General features: G+C 41.5%; 1 protein-coding gene across 2 annotated transcripts in view; it reads right to left on the reverse strand.

The window, feature by feature from the left end:
• LOC122540707 (otoancorin-like) overlaps positions 1 to 26,622 on the reverse strand; it is a 210,223-nt gene that overhangs the window by 90,907 nt on the left and 92,694 nt on the right. Inside the window, exon 1 of one of the 2 annotated variants that reach the window (XM_043676826.2) lies at positions 20,083 to 20,192. The exons of the other annotated variant lie outside the window; for it this stretch is intronic. The gene's annotated coding sequence lies outside the window, so the exon portion shown is untranslated. Of the gene's footprint in view, positions 1 to 20,082; positions 20,193 to 26,622 lie in introns of those variants that run through there. 2 annotated transcript variants of the gene reach the window in all.

Here is a 26,622-nt window from a genome sequence, read left to right on the forward strand (position 1 = left end):
CTGTCAAAGATTGTTCAAATAGTCAAATAAAACCACCTTAGTTAAAAAAAAACACAATGACATCCAAATGCGGGTTGTTAAAACAACATGACTCAGTCTGTTATGTGCACTAAATATGTGGCCTGTGTGTGAATTAACGTCAATGAGTTGTAAGCATGTTGTACAATGTTAGTAATAATATGTTGATACGTTGTACAGTCAGTTTTTGAATTGCGCGATGGTTGCGTTCTTGTGCAATCCTACTTTACAGACAAATCTTGTTTCAGAATCAGCGCTTCAAGTGTTGGCAATGTAATTGCATTACAGCTGACACTCATTTTAAATTTTCGTGCTTTAGAAACAATGTCCCCAATTCATCAATCACATTACAGCAAATTTGCATTGATGAAACATGGATTATTGCAGAATGACCTGTATACATAAAAGTGGAGAAAGTGCAGTCTAAATACAATTTATACTTCATACTTTCTACAAAATACACTTTTTCAAATGCTTATTTCTAGTAAAATTTGGTTGTGAGTTCCAGCCCTTCAAACATGGCATGTTTGTCTTAAACTATGCTCATGTCAGATTTGAGCTGAGATATAGTTATTGAAATAGGGAGTGGAACAATTGTTTCAAGTTTGCACATTCACTCTCACACCTACAAAAATTTGGTCTAAACGTAAATACTGATAGTACATTGAGTTATAAGGAAAACATGATCTTCCTTTGACTGAGACAAATAAGACCTAATTTTCACAGTCACACAGTGGGATAAATAAAATATTACTCAGGAGTTCATTTATCAAAAATGAATGAAGCTGCATCTAAATTAGTTTCCTTGTCACCCCAGAAGAAACTCTTTTACATAATATTTATATTCCTTTTTTTCTAATTTATACAAAGAGGAATAGTAATTTTGAACTGTTGGCTTGTTTCTTTATTTTTCTGCTTTGTACCTAAGATTTTGTACCTGGATACCTTTGAATTAAAATGGCAACTTTGCACACTTTTCACTGTAATCTTCTATTCCTGTATTTGAGTACACATGATAATAAAACCTAATTCTAAGTTCTAGCTTGGTTAATCATAATCAGACTGTAGCTTTTCTTCGCTTTTAATTTTCTCCTCCATCACATCAAAATTCCATTCCATCAAAAATAATTGACATAATATTACTTTCACCTGTAAACTTCGTCTCCTCCAATTCATATTAGGACAGATCATAGGATGTTCGCAAGTCAAAAAAAAATCACTCAAATCTTTGTGCCATATTGACTCCCAAGTTTGGACCTAAACTGGCATCAGCTTGTAAAGTATTCAAAGTGTTTTCAAGTACAGTTTACAAAGATGTATTTGTATTAATTGCAAAGTGATATTGACATATAATTTTAACATGAGCAAAATAGGAACGTTTATGCTAGTCAGTTCAAACAGAGATGTGTACTATATTCATAAAAATGCTCATTGACGGAGGTCTGAACTTTTCCTTATTCATACATATGAGCTTTTATCATGGAGGAGAGACAGGCTAATGAAGACTCCTCATAGGGAGCATGGTTTGTTGCAGTCTAATACTCCACATCATACTTCATGTGCTGAGCCAGGAGAATTGTGACCACTGACTCATCCTAAAATCAACAATAAACTCTCCGTCAGAGGCACCACTGAAGACTTCAACATAAATTAAAATCTTAGAAAATCTGATTGAAAATAAATAAATTGAAGAGGGAACGAAAATTCCAGGCACTTTTACATCACTCACACCCACGAGAAGATCAGTGTGGCTGGGTGTTACAAGTGAAATTTGAATGGATTGCCCCTTGCTTTCTGAACTTAAAAAAAAAACGCTGTGATGATAAGTGTTTAATATGGCATCACTATATCAGTCTCTAATGCAGTGTGGGTGCAGAAATTGGAAGCTTGGCTGCCAATATTGAAGTAACCAATGAGCAAGCTACTGAGCTTCTTAAAGAGGCAGTTTAGATTAGATTAGATTACTTACAGTGTGGAAACAGGCCCTTCAGCCCAACAAGTCCACACCGACCCGCCGAAGCGCAACCCACCCATACCCCTACGTTTACCCCTTTAACCTAACACTATGGGCAATTTAGCATGGCCAATTCACCTAACCCGCACATCTTTGTGACTGTGGGAGGAAACCGGAGCACCTGGAGGAAACCCACGCAGACACGGGGAGAATGCGCAAACTCCACACAGTCAGTCACCTGAGGCGGAAATTGAACCCGGGTCTCTGGCGCTGTGAGGCAGCAGTGCTAACCACTGTGCCACCGTGCCGCCCCATGACATGATCTTGTTCTGCATTCCATGTTTTCGCATACAACACAGATAATTTTGGAGATGTTTCCAACAGATAAAGAAGACCAAGGGGAAAGAAAAAGCTTTCTTAAGGGACTATAGCTGCATGTATCAACAAATTCTACCACAGAGCATTTGTTGGACTTAATTTATTAACCTTCTTTATCTTGCCATAATAAATGTGGAGAGATTGATAGACCTCTGACTTTTAAAGTTATAATTGAGATATTCCTCCTCGTTGTGACATAATCTCACTGTCACATGGGATCCTGGCCTCAACTCCAGATGGTTGTGGAAACCTATTTTACACAAATAATTGGCCACCTTTCTGCCAGAGGATTGCTATTGACTATCTAATAGTAATGTCTAAGATGTCAAGGGGGTGGGAGTGAGTATTCCACTCACTTTCTGTTCCACCTCCCTCACCCCACTAAAAACCTCAGAAATAATGTATAGGGCTGGATTTTAAAATGAGCGAGATACTGAAAATCTTTTTGAGGGTGTCAATGAATAATGTAAATAGATTGAAAACCAACAAATACAGATGACCACAGTGCCATTATAATAACATCAGTTCCACAAATAAAAATTGAATTATTTATCAGAGTAACCTTAAATAAGATGTACTCTATACAGACTTCAGTAAGGCTTTTTACAAGGTTCCCCATGGGAGACTGGTTAGCAAGTTTAGATCTCATGGAATATAGGAAACTAGCCATTTGGATAGAACTGGCTCAAAGGTAGAAGACAGAGGGTGGTGGTGGAGGGTTGTGTCCAGTGGAATGCTACAAGGATCCTCTACTGGGTCCATTACTTTTCATCATTTATATAAATTATGGATATGAGTATAAAAGGCATAGTTAGTAAGCTTGCAGATGACACCAAAATTGGAAGAGTAGTGGACAGTAAAGAGGGTTTCTTCAGATTACAATGGGATCTTGTTCAGATGGGCCAATGGGCTGAGAAGTGGCAGATGAAGTTTAATTTGAGGTGCTACATTTTGGGAAAGCAAATCTTAGCAGGACTCCTACACCTAATGGTAAGGTCCTAGGGAGTGCTGCTGAACAAAGAGACCTTGGAGTGGAGGTTAATAGCTCCTTGAAAGTGGAGTCGCAAGTAGATAGGATAGTGAAGAAGGCATTTGGTATGCTTTCTTTTATTGGTCAGAGTATTGAGTACAGGAGTTGGGAGGTCATGTTGCGGCTGTACAGGACATTGGTTAGACCACTTTTGGAATATTGCGTGCAATTCTGGTCTCCTTCCTATCGGAAAGATGTTGTGAACCCAGGCTTGGAGGATTTGAGCTATAGGAAGAGGTTGAATAGGCTAGGGCTGTTTTCCCTGGAGCATTGGAGGCTGAGGGGTGACCTTGTTGAAATTTATAAAATCATGAGGGGCATGGATAAGATAAATAGACAAAGTCTTTTCCCTGGGGCCAGGGAGTCCAGAACTAGAGCGCATAGGTTTAGAGTGAGAGGGGAAAGATATAAAAGAGGCCTAGGGGCAACTTTTTCATGCAGAAGGTGGTACGTATATGGAATGAACTGCCAGAGAAAGTGGCGGAGGCTAGTACAATTGCACCATTTAACAGGCATCTGGATTGGTATATATTAGGAAGGGTTTGGAGGGATATGGGCCGGGTGCTGGCTGGTGAGACTAGGTTATGTTGGGATATCTGGTTGGCATGGACGAGTTGGACCGAAGGGTCTGTTTTCATGCTGTACACCTTTATGACTCTATGACTCTATCTGCAGAAGAAAGAAACATGGTTGTTTGTAATCAACAAGCATTCTCCTTGATTTCCTTAAAGTGAAAACTGGGCTTTAGTGAGCCCTACAGTGTTGACCATTGTGACTTTGAAATCAATGCTCTGAAGGTGACTAATTTAGCTTGAAGTGAAGGGATTTGAATCACAAGAGATGTGATTTTATCGAGGTAGTGGAAGCATAAATCAAAACAGGCACAGATTGGGGGAATAAAATCACTGTTCTGAATAAATGTAAAGTTCAAAATGCAAGATATAACAGTGCAGTGGTTGGGCCTGTGCCTATCCCACCCTCTGCCCTTCCCCCTCTCAAAAGTCCCTAAATCATTTCAGAAAATTGACGAACTGATATGGCCAATTACAGAAAAGTTAATCCCTTCTTCAATCCCGTCATAAATAGATTGGAAGGAAAGGTGAAGAGCCACTCGCCCAATCACAGACTAATTCTCCCACACCATTGCTGCTGATAGGTTCACCATAGGTTCTCCTGGCTAAGTGGGCTGAGGATGGAGGTGGGCACTGGGACCCAGCAGCCAAGAGCTGATGAGGGTGTGGGTTAAGGTCCATATGCAAAATCAGGGGTGTGGCACAGAGAACCGAGGTGTTTTAGGTGGAGAATGCTGATAGCTAATTTTGATGTGGATTGGGGTATATTATCCCAGGACAGCCTATTCCCAGAATTGGGAGTTCCATCTGTTGCATATGAAAAGGTAGTGTCAGCCAAGGAACATTGGTTGAGGGAGGGATGGGACAACTGTAGGAAGGAGAAAAGGCTAAAACAAGAGTGTAGGATGAGAAGAGGATGCAGGATGGGTATGTGGAGGGAGGAGTTTGCAAGAGGGTTTGAGGAAATGAATACTGCAAAAGATGAGAGGGTGCAAGAGGAATGTGGAATGATAGAACATAGAACATTACAGCGCAGTACAGGCACTTCAGTCATCGATGTTGTGCCGACCTGTGGAACCAATCTGAAGCCATTCTAACCTACACTATTCCATTTTCATCCATATGATTATCCAATGACCATTTAAAGTTGGCGAGTCTACTACTGTTGCAGGCAGTGCATTCCATGCCACTACTACTCTCTGAGTAAAGAAACTACCTCTGATGAAGGCAAAGGCTCTGCCATCTCCTCCCTGGCTTCTCGGAGAATCCTAGAATAATTCATATCCAGCCCAGCGGATTTATGCATTTTCACACTTTCCAGAATTGTTAACACCTCCTCGTTATAAATCTCAATCCCGTCTAGTCTAGTAGCCTGTATCTCAGTATTATCCTCGACAGCGTTGTCTTTTTCCCCTACTTCCTCGGACTCCATGCACAACTTCCCACTACTATCCTTGATTGGCTGTAATGTTTCTCCAGTCATTCGTGTATTCTTGATATGTCTGTAGAAAGCTTTAGGGTTTTACTTGATCCTATCTGCCAATGACTTCTCATGTCCCCTCCTGGCTGCTCTTAGCTCTCTCTTTAGGTCTTTCCCGGCTAACTAGTAACTCTCAAGCACCCTAACTGAGTCTTCTCGTCTCATCCTAACAAAAGCCTTCTTCCTCCCCTTGACAAGAGATCCAACTTCTTTAGTAAACCACAGCTCCCTTGCTCGACCACTTCCTCCATGCCTAACAGGTACATACTTATCAAGGATATGCAGTAACTGTTACTTGAATAAGCTCCACATTTCAATTGTGCCCATCCCCTGCAGGTTTCTTCCCCAACCTCTGCATCCTAAATCTTGCCTAATCGCATCATAATTGCCTTCCCCCCCAGCAATAACTCTTGCCCTGCATTAAATACCTCCCCCTTTCCATCACTATATTTATCTCTGTCATCATGTTGAGAATACCCTCCATTGTGTTATGTGGCCCTAAGACTTTGCTGAACACAAAGGACCTCAACTAAAACTGGGGATCCATTTGGTGCTATGGGCCATCAGCAGCATCAGAATTGTATTCACTACAGCCTGTAACCTTGAGATCTAACATATCTACCTTTATCAAATTGTCTAGCTATGTCCTGTGGACTAAAGTCTGGACAAATCCAACTCAGCCAGTTACAGATTGATCAGTCTACTCATGTTTACCATTAAGGTGATGGAAGCGATGGTCATTGACAGTAGAGTGGAGGAGGCATGAGAGATGAGCTGCAAAGTACAGTGAATGATATTAAATCTTTCAAAAACAATGGAATACTCAGCTCATTGGGACCAAGAAATCATTACATCATTCGAGGCATAAATCCCTTCTAAATGAATGTGGAATTAGTATTATAATGCATGCATAATTTCAGAAGCTACAATACTTGGATAAATACCATGGGTTCTACTGTAATGAATACTGTCAAATGTTAAATCTGAGATTGAGATCCAAGATACAGTAATTAGGGTATTAACTGCTTCATGAAAATATTGCAGGTTTGTGCATGTCTGATTCAAAATACATTAGATACGACCTCAATAGTTGGTGGAAGTTATATTTAGGAATGGTGGCTTTTTGTGTGTAGAAATTTCTGTCAGTTTGACAATAAAGTTTTTTTAAAATTTATGCCTTTTGCCTTGTGCCAATTTAAAGCTGCAGTGTCTAAGAAAAGACTTCTGTGTGTGTTGTGACTTCAGTTTTAATGAAAAGTTGATCAGTATTGAAGACACTTGAATTATTCTACTTTTGCTTCTGTAAGAGACTAAATAGACTATATGCCAACAGAAATACTGAAGGTATTGTTACTACATAGCAGCATCAAGTATTAAGTACTGGAGGGCATAGGTTTAAGGTGCGAAGGAAAGACTTAAAGGGGACCAAAGGGACAACTTTTTCACACAGAGTGTAGTGTGTGTATAATTTAAGCTGGCAGAGGAAGTGGTAGAGGTGGGTAGAATTACAATCTTTAAAAGGCATCTAGCTTTGTATGTAAATAGGAAGTGCTTAGAGGGATATGGGCCATATGATGCCAAATGAGATGGGATTAATGTAATCTGGTCGGCATGGATGAGATGGAACGGGAGGGTCTGTTTCCGTGCTATATAACTCCATGACTCTGTGACTCTAAGTAAGTTAATGAGAATGAGAATGTAGTCATCAAAAATGAAAAAGTAGCCTTCATGAAAACATCAAGAACATCCCTGGATAAAGAAAGCTTATTTTGGATGGAGCAATCCAGAACAGACTCAAAGGACTGAATGGCCCACTTCTGCATCTATTTCCTATGTTTCTATGACAGCTAGTCGTGTCATCAGTAATTTAGATCAGTTTTTCCTAATTTCCTCAACTTAGATATTCAATATCAATGCAAATTAATGACTTTTACACATGCAAACTAGGGGAGTCAATGAATTTACAGGAAAGACACAAAAAGTTAAACTAAACAGTAGCTGCAAGTAGAAAAGGTAAATAAATTTAATGTAATACATATATTCAATGCAGGTAAGTGTGAGGTATGGTATTTGGAATACCAAAGGATGACGTTTTAGAGACAAAAGAGCTCTTTTAAGTGTGAGACTCTTATTTTTAGATTGTGTTCCTAGCTCTCACACAAAGGGAAATTACTTTTCAGCATCCACCCTGTCAAGTCCCGTAAAGATTTTATTTGTCTCAATAACATTGCCTCTCATTCTTCTAAATTCCGATACATACAACCCTATGGTATCCAATCATTCCTCATAAGGTAGCCAATCTTACCCGACATATCTGTCAAGTCAACCTTTTCAGAATTACTTCTAAGGTATTTACGTTATTTTGTAATTAAGGAGATCATACATTTCAAAATAGTGATCATCTATGGTAACATGAGCTGTTCACATTTTATACTTGGTACACGATTTGAGCCCTGTTTTTGGAAGGACTTTTCTAAGCTTCAAAGTTGACTTATACACTGCAATCTACCGTAGTCAGGATGTTTTTTCCATTGCATGGTCAGCATCCAAACAGGCCATAAAGGATGGTTTGAAAAGGGATGAATTGTCTTTCGCATCAATAAGTATCTTGATGCTCTTCAAAATTATATGATTTCAGGGCATAAACATATGCAATAGCACTTGAAGGAAAGGATATCAATGTTAGGAAATGGAACACTTTCAGTGTCTTATGTGTTAGTTTAGAAAAATGTACATCACACAGTTCTTTGTCATAGTACAGATAAGTAGCCTTTTGGTAGGCTGAGAAATGACAAGTGGACTTCTGCTTAACCAGTGAAGAAATGCCATATGTGTATATATAACTTTCTGATATTTCTAGGAATACTGTGAATGTGTCATCATTTTCACAAACATATGGAACAGAGAAGCTTCACGTCAATTGCAGGATCATGACACACAGTGACCAGAGGAATTCTTACTCCTTATTGCAACCTCAGGGCAGTACCTCACTTCACCTGGTCCCAAATTCTGCTGAGTCAAAGGTGTTGGCGTTTCAGTGCAGTGCCAAGGGAGAGCTTTACTGTTGAATGTGTTGCCTTCAGGATGGGACATTAAACTGTACCCCTCATCAAATTGTCAAATATATGTAATACTGTTCTGAAGCTGAGCAACATAGCTCTCCCCAGTAGCTTGCCTGCTATTTATTGCTCAAGCAACATCTTAAAAACCTACATTATTTGATTGTTCTACCATTTTAGATTGTGTGATCTAACAGCATGCAAATTGGTTGCTCATTTTCCTACACTTTTACAGTAACAGGTGTCAAAAGTATTCATTAGCTATAAAGTACTTTGAGAAATCCTGTGGTTGTGAAAGGTGCTTGATAAGTTTTATCATTTTCTCTGTCAAAGCTTGTCCACATCAAGTGTTGCTCCTGGTCATACAGAGTGGCAGAATGGCTCAATAGTTAGCACTATAGCTTCATCAGTGCCAGGAACCTGGGTTCAATTCCAGCCTTGGGTGATTGTCTCCATTTGTCTGTTCTCCCTCATGTCTGTGTGGGTTTCCTCTGGGTAATTCAACTTCCTCTTACAGTCCAAAGATGTCCAAGTTAGGAAGATTGGTCGTGCTAAATTGCCTGTAATGTTTGAATGTACAGGTGGATTAGCCATGGTAAATGTAGAGTTCAGAGTAGGTTTACGGACTAGGATCTGGGTGGCATGCTTTTCAGAGGCATGAGGCAGGTTTGATGAGCCAAATGGCCTCTTTCTGCACAGTAGGAATTCTATATCTACTATACCAGGAGATGACACTCAAATCAAATGATCCAAGGCAAATAACAGTTCCTTTCAATATTATATACTGTTCCTGATGAAGGGCTTTTGCCTGAAATATCGATTTTCCTGCTCCTCGGACCCTGCCTGACCTGCTGTGCTTTTCCAGCACCACTCTGATCTAAACTCATGAACTTTAAAAAGTTGATTAGAGTAGACGGTTTTCAGATAAAGGGATGACTGGCAAGTGGGAGACTTTCAAAAGTGAGATAATGAGAGTTCAGAGGCAGTACGTTCTTGTTAGAGTGAGGGTAAAGTTGGTAAGAGTAGGGAACAATGAATGAAAAAAGATATTGCGCTCTGATCAAGAATAAGAAGGAGGCATATATTCAGTATAGGTAATTGGGATGAAGTGAATTGCGTGAAGAGTACAAGGGGTGTAGGAGCATTCTGAAGAGAGAAATCAGGAGGGCAAAAAGGGGATATGAGATAGCCTTAGCAGATGAGGTTAAGAATAATCCAAAGAGATTCTAAAAGTGCAGTCAAAACAAAAGAGAAATTGGAAAATATAAGCTCCTAAAGATTAATGAGGTCATCTATGTGGGGAACCATAAGAGATAGGAAAGATACTAAATGGATATTTTGCTTCAGTTTTCACTCAGGGAAACTCAGGGAGATAAATATTGACATTGTGAAAACAGCTCACATTACAGAAGAGCAAGTCCTGTAGGTATTAAAAAAACAGAAAGGTGGATAAATCACTGTGACCCTAAGACATTGTGGGAAGTTAAAGAAGAAATTGTGGGGAACCTAGCAGGGATATTTGTATCATCTGTAGCCATGGATGAGGGGCCAGAGGACTGGAGGGTGGCTAATGTTGTGACTTTATTTTAGAAAAGCCTGGGAACTATACACCTCTGAGTTTAACATCAGTGGTCGGTAAGTTGTTGGAGGAGGTTCTGAGAGATTGGATTGACATGCATTTGCAGAGGCAATGACTGATTAGAGATAGTCAACATGGCTTTGTGCTTGGGAAATCATGACTCACAACTTGATTGAGTTTTTTGAGACATAACCAAAAAGATTGATGACAGCAGAGCAGTAGACATTGTCAATGTGGGCTTTAGTAAAGCCTTTGACAAGGTTCTGCATGGTGGACTAATTAGTAAAGTTAGGTCACATAGAATTCAGGGAGAGCTTGCTAATTGGATACAAAATAGGATTGATGGTAGGAGACAGAGGGTGGTGGTGGAGAATTATTTTTCAGATTGGAAACCTGTGACCAATGGTCTTCCATAGGGATCATTGATGGATCCACTTTTGTTTGCAATTTACATAAATGACTTGAATGAGAATTTTGGACACATGCCAAATAAGATTGTGGATGACGCCAAAATTGGTATAGTTGATAGTGAAGACAGTTATCTGAGATTATAAAAGGATCTTGATCAATTGGTCCAATGGGCTGAGGAGTGCCAAATGGAATTCAATTTGGATAAATGCGAGATGTTGCACTTTGGTAAGATGAACAAGGGCAGGTCCTAAAATTAAAGGTAGGGTTGGGATGTCATGTTAAGGTCATTGGTGAGGTCTTTTTTGGAGTACTGTATAAGTGTTTGTCACCCTGCTATAGGAAGGATATTATTAAACTGGAGAGTGTGGAGAAAATATTTACAATGATGTTACCTAGACTCAAGGATTTGAGTTATAAGGAGAGGCTGGATAAGCCTCCTTATCCCTTTGGGTGGCATGATGGCTCAGTGGTTAGCATTACTGCCTCGCAGCGCCAGGTACCTAGGTTCGATTCCAGCCTTGAGCAACTATCTTTGTGGTGTTTATAGATTCTCCCTGTGTCTGTGTTGGTTCGCTCTGGGTGCTCTGGTTTCCTCCCACAATCCAAAGATGTGCAGGTTTGGCGAATTGGCACCTGCTCTCAGAATTTGCTGATGTTATTGATTAAATTGCCCATACTGTTCAGGATGTGTAGGTTAGGTGCATTAGTCAGGGGTAAATACAGGATGATAGGGTAGGGGAATTGGTCTGAGTGGGCTACATTTTGGAGGGTCAGTGTGGACTTGTTGGGCCGAAGGGCTTGTTTCTAGACTGTAGCAATTCTATTAACCTTTGGCTGGGATTCTTTTCATTTGAGCATAGACATTACAGAGCTTTATAAAATCATGAGGGGCATGGATAAGGCGAATAGCAAAGGTTTTTTCTCAAGGGGTGGGTGAGTTTAAAACTAGCGGGCGTATTTTTAAGGTGAGAGGACAAGTATCTAAAAGGGACCTGAGGGGGGGGCAACATTTTCACATGGTGGGGAGTCGGTTTGTGTGAGGAATGAACTGCTACAGGAAGTGATAGGTACAGGTACAATTACAACATTTAAAAGACATTCAGATAATCCCATCAACAAAGACGGCATACTTAAACTACTGGACTTGTGCTTCACAACACACTTCACATTCAACAACCAGATATACGAACAAATCAACGGAACACCCATGGGCTCACCGATCTCGGGACTCATAGCAGAAGCAGTAATGCACGGGTTAGAACAAACAGTCTTACCACAAATTCAACCCAAACTCTGGGTCAGATACGTTGATGACACCTTTGTAATCATTAAAAACACGGAAATAGAGAATACACATCAGATCATCAACTCCACACTCGCAGGAATCCGATTCACGAGAGAGGAAGAAAAGGACAACCAACTCCCATTCCTAGACGTGAGGGTACAGAGAACACCAAACGGAGAATTCACCACTAAGGTACACAGGAAAGCCACACACAGAGACCAAGTCCTGAACTATGAAAGCAACCACCCCAATACACACAAACGAAGTTGCATCAAGACACTATTCAAAAGGGCCACAACACACTGCAGCACACCAGAACTGCAAAAAGAGGAAGAGGAACACCTATACAAGGTATTCGCCAAAAACGGATATCCTCGCAATTTCATCAACAGATGCCTAAGGGAGAGACAACAGAACGAGGACATGCCGCAACCCAAAGGACTAGCCACACTACCATACATCAAGAACATCTCTGAAATGACAGCCAGACTACTGCGACCACTAGGACTTATAACAGCACACAAACCAACAGCCACTCTCAGACAACAACTCACCAAAACTAAGGACCCGATACCCAGCATGAGCAAAACTAACGTAGTGTACAAAATCCCATGCAAGGACTGCACAAAACACTATATAGGACAAACAGGAAGACAGCTAACAATCCGCATCCATGAACATCAACTAGCCACGAAACGACACGACCAGCTATACTTGGAAGCCACACATGTAGACGACAAGCAACATGAATTTGACTGGGACAACACTACCATTATAGGGCAAGCGAAACAAAGAACAGCCAGGGAATTCCTAGAAGCTTGACAATCATCCACAAACTCCATCAACAAACACATAGACCTGGACCCAATATACCGGCCACTACAGCGGACAGCTGAAACTGACAACCGGAAGCGGCAGGGACAGGCCACCATAAATGCCGGAGGAAACACCACAGAAGCGCTTCACAGGAGGCTCCCAAGCACTGAGGATGTCACCTAGACAGGGGACGAAATGTTTGCAACAAAAACTTCCAGCTCGGCGAACAGAACCACAGCAACGAGCACCCGAGCTACAAATCTTCTCACAAACTTTGAACATTCAGATAAGTACATGAATTTTAGAGGGTTTAGAGGGATATGGGCCAAATGCAGGCAAGTTTGGGAAACCTGGTCAGCATGGATGCATTGTATCAAAGGGACTGTTCTGTACTGTATCACTCTGTGAACATTGAGGAAAGCCACTTGGCTGCACACTCAAACTTGCTATGTGCTGGATTTTATGTTTCTCAATGGGGTAAAGAGGCACAACAGGGACCAAAGGGCAGCTCGCTTACAACCATGATCTCTGCATGTTCAGTGGGGAATTGGATCACCAATTATTGACTGTTTCATGAGAAGGGAGCCAATTATAGGGGCAAAGGAAGTTCGTTTCCTGACTACAAACTATTCTCCTTTCATCCAGTCAACCAGTCTTGCAGCTGTTATCAGGGCTCGCTTCTCAAGCCTGTTTTAGACATTACAATGGTAGTCAGCTCTGTGACAATGAGGCATTTTGGAAAGTATTTTTTTTATTACAGCTACGGTCAAAGTGGAATCTGAATCACAGCTCTGTGTGAATACATGGCCTGTGGGTTCTGACTATGAATCTTAAACTTAGCAGGGAAAAAATTCTGCAGTCAAGGCTCCAATTGTAAAGGCCCCCTGCTCTCAGAATCAGCTTATAGTATTGATTGAAGCCACAAAGAATATTTTAAAACTGTCCTTAAAAATCATGCTGATATCACCATCTTCCCCAGCAGGAGCTGCATATGCATTTAAATCCAGTTCTGGTGACAGGCACTTTCTGTAGATCATTGCATCACCTCATTTCAGATGATATTAAAAACTCTCAAACTTGTTTTAAAACCAGTCTGTCACCCAAAAAATGTATTGGGCAACAAAAACTTGTGGTTGTTTGTATTATAGGCAAGATAAACACTTTGTATATTAAATCATTAAAGGCTGCAGAGATAATAGAGACATTGTTTGAAATATTGCAGAATCCAGAAGCATTCAAGCAGATTGGAAAACCACTAATGTAATATTCAAGAAGGGAGGGAGGTAGAAAGCAAGAAATTATTTGCCAATTAGTCTAATAGCTGCCATTAGGAGAATACTGGAGACCATGATTAAGGAAACAATAGGACATTGACATAATATGATCAAATAGGGTCAAATAGGGTTGAAAAAGGGAAATTATATTTAACAAATTTACTCGCAATCTTTGAGGAGGCATCAAGCAAATTTGGTACAAGGGAACCAGGAGAATGCATTTTATTTTGATTTCCAGCAGGTAATCAATAAGGTGCCACATAAAAAGGTTCTTGCACAAGATAGGAGTTCATAGTATTAGCAATAATGTTTAAGCATGGATTGAGGGTTGCTTAACACACAGAAGAGTCAAGAATGACAAATATTTTTCATACTGGCAAGATACAACTGGTAGAGTGTCAGAAGGGTCAGTCCGAGGACCTCAATTATTTCCAAGCTATACTAATGACTGGGAACAAGTGACCGAGTGTAATGTATCCAAATTTGCGAATAATATAAAATAGCTGGAAGGGCCTATAATGATGCAGATATGAGGAATTGGCAAGGGGTTATAAATATGCTGCGTAAGTGGGCATAAACTTGGCAGATGGCGTTCAATGCTGAAAATGTGTTGCTGGAAAAGCGCAGCATCCAAGGAACAGGAGAATCGACGTTTCGGGCATAAGCCCTTCTTCAGGAATGAGGGCATAAGCCCTTTCCTCATTCCTGAAGAAGGGCTTATGCCTGAAACCTCGATTCTCCTGTTCCTTGGATGCTGCCTGACTTGCTGCGCTTTTCCAGCAACACATTTTCAGCTCTGATCTCCAGCATCTGCAGTCCTCACTCTCTCCTCGAAGATGGCGTTCAATGCAAGAAATTATGAGGTGTTGCACTTTGGTTGGAAGAAACAAAAAGGCAGACTATAATTAAAATAGAGAATGACTCCAAAAATGCACTGGATAGGATTCTGGGTTTTTTATGTATGAAGCAAAAATGCAGGTGCAGCACGTAACTAAAAAGAAAAATGAAATTTGACTTTGATTCCCAAGGCGTTGAAGTTTAAAAATAGAGAAGTCTTGTTAAAACTGTACAGAGTGTTAGTGAGGCCACATCTGGAATAATGTGGACAATTTTGGTTCTAATATTTCAGGAACGATGAATTAGCATTAGCGGTTGTTCGAAAGAGATTCGTCAGACTGATTCCCTGGGATGAAAAGATTGAGTTATCACAAATAGCTAAACAGGTCAGGCATATATTCATTAGAGTTTCAAAGATTAGATGTGTGGTCTTATTGAAATATGCAAGATTTTGATGGCAGGGTGGATGTTGTGAAAATGTTAGAACTAGTGGGAGAATCATGAACAAGGGAAGAGTCACAGAATAAAAGGGACACTTATTCAGAATTGAGAGGCAAAGGAATTTCTTCTCTCCTGGGCAATGAATGCCTCGAATGAATTCTCAACCCCAGAGGATTGTGGGGATAGAAAGTACTTCTTTTCAGTAGCTCTGAAAATATTTAGAGAGGGGGATAGATGGATTTTTTTTGCAATATTGTGGAAATGGGGCTATGAGAAGCTGACAATAAAGAGGAGTTGAGTCCTGAGTCAGATTGGCCATGATCTTGTGGAGCAAGCTAATCCTGTTCCTATTTCTGATGTTATGATTCCAAATAACAGGTGGGCTGCTGGTTTTGGTGGCTATGAGTCTTTTGGACAAACTAAGCCAAAGTTTTCTTTCAGATGGAGTGGAGGGTAAGGACATGACTTGGGAAAGATAAAACGCTGCCTTAGGTTTCAAATGCAACAACTATCCTGAATTATTACTTCCTTCCTTTCCAAAGCTGGCAATCTTTCCCCACCCCCGTCCCCAATCAGACACCTTTCCAACCTCAGTCTTGCTGAAGACCTCTGTTTACTGGGATGGTCTTGTTGATTTAAGCAGACAGGACACATCTAAGTTCCATTTTTGCAACCTTAGACACCTATCCCAGGTGGACATGACTCATGTCAATGAGCAACAACTTATTCAGCTGTGGGAAAAGAAGGCAGTCAAGCTAGATTTTTACCTCACCTTGGGTCCACATGTGGATCATCAGAGCCACCAAATACAGGCCAAGAGTAAGATCTCTGACCGTTTGTCCTTTCATTTTGAGAAATAGACAAAATTGCCCACGCTGAAATCAGCACCCTTACCTGACATTAAAGGCACAATTGATTCAGTTTCCTGTCATCTGTAAGCCAGAACTGGGGGCATTCAGGCCCAAAATAAACATACGTTTGCTCTATCCCTTCATCTTGTTTCTTTATTTCTCTCAAGGGAAGTCACCCTCCTATCTATGACAGTTATAGAGGAGTGAGTTCATGCCACTCCCAGCAGAACCCTCAGGCTATCTTTATTATGAAATTTTTCAAAATACAAAGATGTTTTCACCCTACAATGAAAATAAAACAAGCGAACTAGGAGAAGGTACAAGAGTTTCAAAATGAAAAATAAAGTAGGAATCATTTTCTTGAAGTTGTTTAAACAGTGAAATGACTGGAATAGTTAAGAATGAGTTAAGCACTCACAAACACAAAGAAGCAAATCCTAACTCGCCTGAACTTGTCAGAGAGTTCCACTATCTTGGGTTTCTCAGGTTCGAGAAACAAACTTTTTTTTGCAGCAGTCGAAGCAATCAACAGCTCTCTCTCTTTACCTATTACTGGCACTATCTCCTTTTGTGGGATGAACCTAACACTCCGTAAACATTGTTAATTGGGGAGCGGGGAACTATGTGAACATCTTTAGTTCTTTACCAAGTAATAAGCAGGATTCAGTTACTGTCATGGGAAAAGAGGCCTTGTTGTCGATCCCTTATATACCATGATTAATGAGTCACCAAGACGCCGACATTCGTGTTAACAAGCATTACGTATTGGCCAAAGTTTCCAAAAATAATTAAATGCATTATAAATATTGATGCTTCATATTAACATAGGCTTGCACCATCTTCAATGCATTACTGCAATGCTACTATCACACTCAGCTTTGAATACAGAGGGGCAGAATTCTCACAATTTTCTACAGACGCGATGAAAAATATTTGTAAAGGAATGACACAGTAAAGCTTTGCTCATCGTTATTTAACAAGACAACAAAAATGAAATATTATTTTGACTTGTTAGAAAAATGTGCCCATTTAAAAATCTAGCATAATACCATCTTAAAATGAGAAAGTACAGAAGGTGGCCATTCAGTCCATCATCAAATACAGTCATAAGTCATAGAGCTGTACAGCACAAATGCAGATCTGACTCGTCCATGCCGACTAGATGTCCTAAATTAATCTAGTCCCATTTGCCAGCGATGACCCAAATCACTCCAAACTCTTCCTATTCATATACCCATCCAGATGCCTTTTAAATGTTGTAATTTCACCAGCTTCCACTGGTTCCTCTGGCAGCCCACTCATACACACACCATCGTCTGCGTCAAATATTTACCTCTTAGGTCCCTTTAAATCTTTGCCCTCTCACCTTAAAGCTATGCTCCCTAGTTTTGGACTCCCCCACCATATGGAAAAGACCTTGTCTATTTATCCTATCCATGTCCCTCATGATCTTATAGACAATAGACAATAGACAATAGGTGCAGGAGTAGGCCATTCTGCCCTTCGAGCTTGCACCACCATTCAATATGATCATGGCTGATCATCCTTAATCAGTATACTGTTCCTGCCTTATCTCCATAACCCTTGGTTCCACAATCCTTGAGAGCTCTATCCAACTCTTTCTTAAATGAATCCAGAGACTGGGCCTCCATTGCCCTCTGGGGCAGAGCATTCCACACAGCCACCACTCTCTGGGTGAAGAAGTTTCTCCTCATCTCTGTCCTAAATGGTCTACCCCGTATTTTTAAGCTGTGTCCTCTGGTTCGGCACTCACCCATCTGCGGAAACAAATTTCCCGCCTCCAGAGTGTCCAATCCTTTAATAATCTTATATGTCTCAATCAGATCCCCTCTCAGTCTTCTAAACTCAAGGGTATACAAGCCCAGTCGCTCCAGTCTTTCAGTGTAAGGTAATCCCTCCATTCCAGGATTTGACCTCGTGAACCTACGCTGCACTCCCTCAATAGCCAGAATGTCTTTCCTCAAATTTGGAGACCAGAACTGCACACAGTACTCCAGGTGTGGTCTCACCAGGGCCCCGTACAGCTGCAGAAGAACCTCTTTGCTTCTATACTCAATCCCTCTTGTTATGAAGGCCAGTATGCTATTAGCCTTCTTCACTATCTGCTGTACCTGCATGCTTACCTTCATTGACTGGTGTACAAGAACACCCAGATCTCTCTGTACTGCCCCTTTACCTAAATTGATTCCATTTAGGTAGTAATCTGCCTTCCTGTTCTTGCTACCAAAGTGGATACCCATACATTTATTCACATTAAACTGCATCTGCCATGCATCTGACCACTCACCTAACTTGCCCAGGTCACCCTGTAATCTCCTAACATCCTCATCACATTTCATCCTACCACCCAGCTTAGTATCATCAGCAAATTTGCTAATATTATTACTAATACCATCTTCTATATCATTAACATATATTGTAAAAAGGTGCGGTCCCAGTATTGATCCCTGCGGTACCCCACTGGTCACTGCCTGCCATTCCGAAATGGAGCCGTTTATCACTATATAGACGTTTATAAACGTCTATGAGGTCACCCCTCAGCCTCCAATGCTCCAGGCAAAATAGCCGCAGTCTATTCAGCCTCTCCCAATCGCTCAAACCCTGCAACCCTGGCAACATCCTTGTAAGTCATTTCTGAATCCTTTCAAGTTTTGAAACATCCTTCCTGTAGAAGGGAGACCAGAACTGTATGCAGCATTCCAATAGGGGCCTAACCAATGCCCTGTAAAATGACCCCATCCCCCCAACTCCTATACTCAATACTCTGATAAATAAAGGCAAGTAATCAATGCGTGATAAAATTTAAAATGATAAGCCACATAAGATGGCCACTTGATCCGTTATCTGTGTACCATCTCTTCAAGGTTAGAACACTGTCTTGCTCTTTCATTGTAGTCTTGTAAATTTTTTTGTCTTGAAAATAATAATGGTTTGGAAGTTATAATTGAATGCTCTTCCATCTTTATGGAATATGTTCCAGATTAAACCAAATTGCTGTTTAGAAGAAATTTTCATATCACCCCTGCCCATTAGTCTCGATCTCTAACCTCTGGTTATTGGCACTGTGGACATTGGAGTTTGTTTTTGCTTATTTACTCCAAGCCATTCAGGATTTTAAATACCTCTATTAAAGTTTCCCTTTTATTAAAAATTTTGCTCCTAGGTTTTTCCATAGAAGCCCCTAATCTCAGCTAAGTGTCTTCTGCATTGTCTCTCATGCCTTGATGCCTTTTCCAAAGTGTGGTTTCCAGATTGAGCATAATACCAGAGATGGGTTTTGCTCTTTAGTTTTCTGAATCCAAGCCTCAGCATTTGATACCCCCTACAGGTAGAGCAATGGGACAGATCCCAAATCCATTCCAGCTAGAACCAAGATTGAGCCATCTGTTGTTGACAGCGACCTGTTCTACACTTGCCATCCAAAGATCTATTCAGCTGCTAGGATCTAATCTGTACTTTATAAAGACATACCACTATTCCCATGCTTTTATATTCCACCATAATTTTACCCAGAAAGTTAAGGATTTCCTTTTTAAAAAAATAAACAGGTTCTCAAACAGTCTTGTGACTCTTAAAGACTTCCGACACACATCTTAACTGCGATTAGCAAATATTGTTTGCAAGAATAGAGTATCTTTGAAAAGATTGTTATTGAAGAGAATTAAATAAATGTAGTTTTTTTTAAGTTCTGGAGATAAATCACTGAGCTTCAAATTTACAACACACATCAACATTCCTATGCTTCTGAAGCACACGCGTTCTTGAAACCCCTCAAATTCCACAAACTACTCAGTAGTTTTTGCTTCTTGTCTTACATAAACAATTTTTGGAATGAGCAACAGAAGAATTGCTGAATTCAATAGATATATCTTGAGGGAATGCAGTTAATCCCAGCCCGCCAACAAAACAAAGACTGCATTCTTAGTCTGAGGCAAAGCATTGTGGATTTTACATTGCTGCGTAGAACCTGGAATTATCACATTATTGCATTTTTTGATTCGGACGTGAGAGTTAGAAGAAGAAAATGATTTTGCTAATCCTTTTTAATATGAAGAAATATGCAATGCCCATCTTACCTTTTGTTCTACTTGCAGTTTGACTGAGTGCTCAGAGCCTGTTCACTACCCACAGTCAGCACTAACTGCTGATGAATCAGTACTTACTTGTACCTATCTGCCTCGGTTTAGGGTGGGGTGATGAGAGGAGTGTTTTATATTATTTTGCATCTGTGACCTCACCTCTGGGGCATGCACTCAGCTTTTTAACAAGTTGCTATGTGATCCCCACCTTTAATTATTCACTCTTTTGCGTCATTAATATGATTCTTTGTTCAAAAGGTTGAACAATACTGTAACAGATACCGGTGTTCCCTTTATTTGCTGATGTGTAGAGACAAGACATTTGGCCATTTCCCATCTGCTCAGCTCTGGAGCAGTTCTGTCCAGTTCTCCAGTGAGAGTTCCTAAAATTAAAAAAGAAATACTTTCAAGATCGTGACTAACTTCCTTCACTTCAGAGCAGCACATGCTTCGCAGGTCAGGACCAGTTCATAGATGACCCTGACACTGTAATGGCATTTCTGGCTCTGAGTGCATTAATGAATGGGAGAATGACCCCCGGACCTTGACAGTGAGCTGCATTTATCTGAAGGTGAAGAATTACTGTCATGGACATTGGAGGTAGGGCTAAGAGATGGTTAACATAGAGTCATGGAATCATACATCACGAAAACAGACCTTTCGGTTTAACTCATCCATGCTGACCAGGTATCCTCAGCTGAATTAGTTTCATTTGCCTGCATTTGGCCCATATTCCTCTAAACCTTTCCTCATCATGCCCCTGTCCAAAGTTCTTTTAAGTGTTCTATTTGTACCTACATTTTTTATTTCCTCTGGCAGCTCATTCCATGCACGCACCACCCTCTGTGTGAAAAAATTGCCCCTCAGGTCCCTTTTAAACGTTTTCCCCTCACCTTAAACTTAATAAATAAATATTTCACTGTGGGGAAGGACATGGAAGATAAAGAATTTGGAGAAATAAGTAATGGTATGTTGAAAAGTGTCCAAATGACAGAGCGATGGTATTAGGTGTTTTAAAATGCATAAAAGTGGATAAATCCCCAGGATCTGATCAGGTGTATCTCAGAACTCTGTGGGAAGCTCGGGAAGTGTTTGCTGGGCCCCTTGCCGAGATGTTTCTATCATGGATAGCCACAGATGAGCTGCCAGAAGACTGGAGGTTGGCTAACGTGGTGCCACTATTTAAGAAAGGTGGTAAGGAAAAGCAAGAGAACTCTCGACTGGTTAGCCTGACATCAGTGGTAGTTAAGTTGTTGGAGGGGATCCTGAGGGTAAGGATTTACATCATTTAGGAATGCAAAGACTGATTAGGGAGAGTTAACATGGCTTTATGCATGGGAAATCATGTCTCACGAACTTGATTGAATTTTTTGAAGAAGTAACAAAGAAGGTTGATGAAGGCAGAGAGATGGACATTGTCTATATGGACTTCAGTGAGGTGTTCAACAAGGTTCCGCATGGTAGACTAGCTGGTAAGTTTAGATCATATGGAATCTAGGGAGAGCCAGCTATTTAGATATAAAATTGGCTTGAGGATAGGAGACAGAGGGTGGTGGGGGAGGGTAGTTTTTCAGACTGGAGGCCTGTGACTTGTGGTGTACAGCAAGGGTCAGTACTGGGGTGACTGCTTTTCATCATTTACATTACATTTGGATGTGAATGAAGAAGGTATGGTTAGTATTTTGCCAGCGTCATGTACAGGCAAGAGTTACCTCAGAGTACAACGGGAGCTTGATCAGGTGGATCGATGGGCTGAGAAGTGTCAGCTGGAGTTAATTTAGATAAATTGTAACATTTTGGAAAGGCAAATCAGGGCAGGACTTCTACACTTAACAGTAAGGTCCTAGGGAGCATTGCCAAACAACGAGACCTTGGGTTGGAGGTTCATAGTTCCTTGAAGGTGGAGTCACAGGTAGTGAAGAAGGTGCTTGGTACATTTGCCTTTATTGGTCAGTGCATTGAGTATAGCAATTAGGAGGTCATGTTGTGGCTGCACAGGACATTGGTTCGGCCACTTTTGTAATTTTGCATTCAGTTACGGTTGTTTGCTATAGGAAAGATGTTGTTAAACTTAAAAGGATGCAGAAAAGATTTACAAGGATGTTGAAGTGTTTGGAATGCTTGAGCTATAAGGAGAGGCGGTATAGGATGGCACAGTGGTTAGCACTGCTGCCTCGCAGCGTCAGAGATCCGGGTTCAATTCCTGCCTCAGGCGACTGACTGTGTGGAGTTTGCACGTTCTCCCCGTGTCTGCGTGGGTTTCCTCCGGGTGCTCCGGTTTCCTCCCACAGTCCAAAGATGTGCAGGTCAGGTGAATTGGCCATGCTAAATTGCCCAGGAATTAGGTAAGGGGTAAATGTAGGGGTATGGGTGGGTTACGCTTCGGCGGGTCGGTGTGGAATTGTTGGGCCGAAGGGCCTGTTTCCACACTGTAAAGTAATCTAATCTAAAAAGGATGGGGCTATTTTCGTTGGAGAGTTAGAGGTTATGGAGGTTCATAAAATCATGAGGGACATTGATAGGATGAATAGCCAAGGTTTTTTTATCCAAAGTAGGGGAGTCCAAATCCAGATGGTATAGGTTTAAGGTGAGATGTGAGAGAGATCTAAAGGGCAATGTTTTCATGCAGTTGGAGGTGCATATGTGGAATGAACTACCAGAGGAAGTGGTGGAGGCTGGTACATTTAGAAGGCATCTGGATGGGTATATGAATAGGAAGGATTTAGAGGGATATTGGCCAAATGTTAGCAAATGGGACTAGATTAATTCAGGATCTCTGGTCAGTATGGACAATTTGGGCCAAAGGGCCTGTTTCTGTGTTGCACAACTCTATGTCTCTGTTATGCCCTTTTGTTCTTGATTCTTCCATCCTGGGAAAAGACCTTGTCTATTCACCTCATCTGTGCTGCTCATGATCTTATAAACCTCTATAGGGTCACCCCGCAGTCTTCAATGCTCCAGGGGAAAAAAAAACAACCTATTCAGCCTTTTGCTAGAACTCAAAAGTTCTTGAAAGAAAGTTTGTACTGAAAGGATTATATTTAAAAACACAGTAAGACTCAAGATATAAACTCAGTAGCATCAGTATTTATCTATTTCTGATTTTCTGAATTTTGGAAAGTGTGTTTTTGAAGGATCTATTCCTGGGCTATCAGCTAACTTATTCTTTACCATAGATGGTCAGACATGGATTTCTAATTGAGGTACATTGTCTTCGGCAAGATGTGTTGCCAGCAAAATTTACAAAGTCTGTTGAGTAACAAAAACATTTCATCATGACTTCATCTCATCATGAGATTGCCTGAGAGAGCAGGATTATGTGCTATTGCATTACTTTGTATACTATATCTTGTGAGGATATCACACAATCAGACCTAATCCTCTGGACCACAGTTTTCAACAAGAATCTATCACATATCTCTGACACTATTTGAGGCACATTTGTTATGACCTAAGATGTATGCATGGCTTATGTATCCATGACTTAGGTCCAAATTAGACAACATAATTTTCAGGATGAGACATCAAGCAGATGTCTGGATCAATATATATTTTCATTTTGGCTTTTTTTTCAGGTTTTAATCAAACACCAGGCAAAGTTGCCCACCCAAAAAGGTGATGGTCTCATTCACATCTGATTGACTTTGGAGAGCAATGTTTTAGAAGTTTGACTAATGATGTGTGGATTGATAAATTGGAAGTATAGTTGGCAGAATCTGTGCAGAAGCTGGTACTTGTTGCACTGAGTTTTTAAAAAAAAAATTCACATAAATCGATTGAAAATGTTTAGTGCAGAAAGCCATTCAGCTGATTATGTGTGAGCGGCAAAAAGGTTATCACATAGAACCCCATTTTCAACAATGCCATTGCTGGTATTTCAATTTTGTTTGGAAAGTTGGATGAGTTTGATTTTATCACATTGTTTCATTTGTATTTCATTATTACATTGCTTCCTCTTTTTGTATGCAAAGAAGGGTAAAGTCACGAAAGTCATGTTGGAACGTAGATTGGCTCTCTCATTAGAGAGAGACAACTGGTGATAATTTAACCTGTGGGTCACCATACCTCAGGCAAGAGGAGTGGTTGGAAAGGAGAGTCAGTCAGTCAGCTTTGTTGGTTGGATGACTGATTTGTGATGCACAATTTGGCACAATGACCTCTACACTGCTGAAACCAGGTGCCAGCTTGAAGACACCTCCTCCTATCGCCCCCTTGACCATGACCTCACCCCCCCCATCATCAAACCATTATCTCCCAGACCATACACAACCTCCCCATCTCAGGGAAACTCCCACCCACAACCTCATAGTTCAGGAACCACACACCGCCTGATTCTACCTCTTACCCAAGTTCCACAAGCCTGACTACCCCGGCCGACTCATCGTCTTCCCCCGGTCTAGGAACTCCCAATATACATTCAGGACACCACTCATGCCCTCCAACTTCTCCAAGAATTCCGATTCCCTGGCCCCCAATGCCTCATCTTCACCATGGACATCCAGTTCCTCTACACTTCCATCTGCCATGACCATGGCCTCCAAGATCTCCATTTCTTCCTCTCCCAACATCCCCTCCTGTATCCTTCCACTGACACTCTTAGTCATTTGGCTGAACTGGTTCACACCCTCAATAATTTCTCCTTCAAATCCTCCCGCTTCCTCCAGACAAAAGGGGTAGCCATAGGTACCCACATGGACCCAGCTATGTCTGTCGGTCAGCTACGTAGAACAGTCCATCTTTTGGAGTTACACTGGTACCACTCCCCACCTTTTCCTCCACTACATTGATGACTGCATTGGCACCACCTCGTGCTCCCACGAGGAGGTTGAACTGTTCATCAACTTCACCAACACATCCTACCCTGACCTTAAATTCACCTGGACCATCTCTGACACCTCTTTCCCCTTCCTGGACCTCTCCATCTCCATCAACGGTGACCGACTCAACACGGACATTTTCTACAAACTCAGCAACTCCCACAGTGACCTGGATTACACCTCCTCCCACCCTACCTCCTGCAAAAATGCCATCCCCATATCCAATTCCTCCACCTCTGCTGCATCTGCTCCCAGGAGGACCAGTCCCACCACAGAACACACCAGATGGCCCCCTTCTTTAAAGACTGAGATTTCCCCACCCATGTGATTGAAGATGCCCTCCAATGCATCTCATTCATGCCTCACACCTCCACCCATCCAATCACAACAAGGACAGAACCCCCTGGTTCTCACCTTCTACCCCACCAACCTCCGTATACATCGCATCATCCACTGACATTTCTGCCACCTACAAACGGACCCCACCGCCAGAGATATATTTCCTTCCCCACCCCTATCTACTTTATGTATATACCGTTACCTCCGCGTCTATCTGGTCAGGTCCACACTCTCTAACAACCTACCCTCCCCTCCCGGCACCTTCCCCTGCCACCACAGGAATTACAAAACCTGCGCCCACACCTGCCCCCTCACCTCCATCCAAGGCTCCAAAGGAACCTTCCACATCTATCAAAGCTTCACTTGCACATCCACCAATGTCATTTATTGCAACCGTTGCTCCCAATGCAGTCTCCTCTACATTGGGGAGACTGAATGCCTACTCGCAGAGTGCTTCAGAAAAAATCTCTGGGACACCCGCACCAATCAACCCCACCACTCTGTGGCCGAATATTTCAACTGCACCTCCCACTCTGTCGTGGACATGAAGGTCCTGGGCTTGCTCCATTGCCACTCCCTTTCCACCCAATGCCTGGAGGAAGAACGCTACATCTTTTATCTTGGGACCCTCCAACCCCATGGCATCAATGTGGACTTCACCAGTTTCCTCATTTCCCCTCCGCCTACCTTATCCCAGTTCCAACCCTCCAGCTCAGCACCATCCTCATGACCTGTCCCACCTGTCAATCTTCTTTTCCATTTATCCACTCCACCCTCCCCTCAGACCTATCACCTTTACCCTCACCTCCATTTACCTATTACACTCTTAGCTACCTTCTCCCCAGCCCCATCCTCCTCCCATTTATCTCTCCATCCCCGAGGCTCCCAGCCTCAACCCTGATGAAGGGCTTTTGCCCAAAACATCGATTTTTCTGCTCCTCGGATGCTGCCTGACTTGCTGTGGTTTTCCAGCACTACTCTCAGCTTGACTCTAATATCCAGCATCTGCAGTACCCACTTTGGCCTGATTTGTGATGCAGAATGGTGTGAACAGCATGGAGGCAATTCCCATGCTGGCTGAGGTCACGGTGAAGGTCTCACCTCCTTGACTTCACCCTTGCCGCATGTGTGGTGACCATCAAGTTAAACCCACCACCAGTTGTATTTCTCCAATGAGAGCGTGGGACAGTGGAGCCTACTACTAATGAATGTGCATCGCTTGACACCACTTTTTTTGCCTGAAGTTCCTTCAAGGTTACTTTAAAGTTCCAGGATTTGGACAAAGAATGACATTCCATGAAGAGACAAAAAGGCAGGTAGACGCATGGCTGAGATTTTATATATAAATCCATATTTTATATATAAATCAAAAGATTTCTTT

This window comes from Chiloscyllium plagiosum, unplaced genomic scaffold (genome assembly GCF_037043375.1).
Source record: "Chiloscyllium plagiosum isolate Xiang-an unplaced genomic scaffold, Cpla_swu_hap1 HiC_scaffold_29, whole genome shotgun sequence".
NCBI lineage: Eukaryota > Metazoa > Chordata > Chondrichthyes > Orectolobiformes > Hemiscylliidae > Chiloscyllium > Chiloscyllium plagiosum.